This window comes from Sander vitreus, unplaced genomic scaffold (assembly GCF_031162955.1).
Source record: "Sander vitreus isolate 19-12246 unplaced genomic scaffold, sanVit1 ctg437_0, whole genome shotgun sequence".
NCBI classification, from domain to species: domain Eukaryota; kingdom Metazoa; phylum Chordata; class Actinopteri; order Perciformes; family Percidae; genus Sander; species Sander vitreus.
Window position 1 is genome coordinate 56,688 of NW_027595551.1, and position 1,657 is coordinate 58,344.

Here is a 1,657-nt window from a genome sequence, read left to right on the forward strand (position 1 = left end):
GTGCCTGACTTTTTATAGGGAAGGTACTTGTTCTGAAGGTGGATGTATTGCCGTCTCTCTTGTATTTGGCGTACATATACCCACTGCCAGTCGGTATGAGGAGGCCTCTTATGTGTCTTGTTTTTAGTTTCCTGTGGGGTGGGAGATATGAGTATGTGGCGAGGGCCCGCATGATGGCTGATATAGAATCAGGGGGGAGAGATGTGCCACACCTCCCGCTGAAGCTAGACTGCATGTTTGTTTCATTTTTGTGTAGGGAGTTGTCAGCGCCGGTAGAGCATCCATCAGGCTACTTCCTAAGGCTCTATTTCGCCTATCAGGCCAGAAGACTGATGGTCTGGAGCAATTTGGCACCACGGGTGGAGCAGTTGCCGTGGCACTACCTCCATGCAGCCAGGTGGCTGCGGGCTCATCCGGAGGTTTCAGACACAGCAGTAAGGCTGGATCACAGGCTCCTCTACAGAGAGGTCAGAAAGAGAGTGGTTGCGCCTCCTGTGGTTGGTACCCCATCTAGGATTTGGAGGGGGATCCAGCCAAGGGGGCTTGACAATGGACTTAAGGATCTTAATAGGTTGTGCCTTCACAGGTGTCTGCCGGTACGAGATGTAATGTATAGGCATGGTTTGGCGAGATCCCCTGTCTGTCCTAGGTCAGCATGCTCAGAAGACGAGACAGTCAGACATGTCATGTGGGATTGTCCATTTGCTGGTGTGGTCTGGGGCTTGGGGAGTGCAAATTTCCTTATGTGGTTGATTGTAAGCATTGTGAAGAGAAGCTTGTGGTGGGCTAGGCAAGACCTGGTAGGAAAGAATAGGGATAGTGGGGTGGAGGGGGTGATAAGGAGGGTTGAGTTTGATTTGAAGGGGAGAATCAAAAGGGACATTGAAAAGTGGGGGAAGCATGCCGCCTTGGAGCGGTGGAAAGGAGGGTTTGGGTGGGAATGGTAACCTCCTCAAGCGTGGATAAGGGTTTTGGTGGTTTTAATTGAGTGCATGTTTGTTTTGAAAATGGTTTATGACAGGATGCAGTTTGGAGTTGCATTTGAGTGTACATTGTAAATTATGTTGTATGCTATGACTCTAAGACACGACAACTGAAAAACGCAGCAGTGAATAAACAGCAAGATGAAGTCTCACAAAAGTGCAGTGGCATTTGCACTATTGATTGGCAGGAAAAACAGCAGAGAAAAAATATTGGCAGTGTAGCCTTGGATTTGGAAAGCGGCACACCAAGTGAGGCTTACCGCGAGGCTTTGGACTGGGACGACTAGGGTTTACGGCTGCTCTCGAGTAGAGGGCTGTACTTCCGCAGGTTTTGCTTCATAACGCACAAGTCTTTAGCCTTTTACTAAAAACTTCCGTGGAGAGGAACAATAATGAGTTGAACCTATTTTTTGTGTACTTGTGAAAAGCAAATAAGTTGTCCTTAACTTGACTGCTGTTGTTATTAGCAGCTAAGAAACAGGACACAGAGGGAACACTGCCATTTGGCTGAACCTTGTCCAATTGTGAAAACCAAACAAGCTGTCTTTAACCAGCCTTAGATGCTTCACCATGGAGCCTAAGTATAACTATTATGTCATGTCCAATTAAAAGTACTGGACCATGACAAGTGAGAACCGTCCGGGGAGGTTGCATCGGACAGCAAACAAGTGGTG

The 1,657-nt window shown here is 47.8% G+C and overlaps 1 non-coding gene across 1 annotated transcript; it reads left to right on the forward strand.

The window, feature by feature from the left end:
* The first annotated feature begins 1,303 nt into the window (after positions 1-1,303).
* Positions 1,304-1,418, forward strand: LOC144514072 (U5 spliceosomal RNA). Its single transcript, XR_013501251.1, has one exon. It is a non-coding gene; the product is annotated as a U5 spliceosomal RNA (small nuclear RNA).
* Positions 1,419-1,657: the final 239 nt, after the last annotated feature.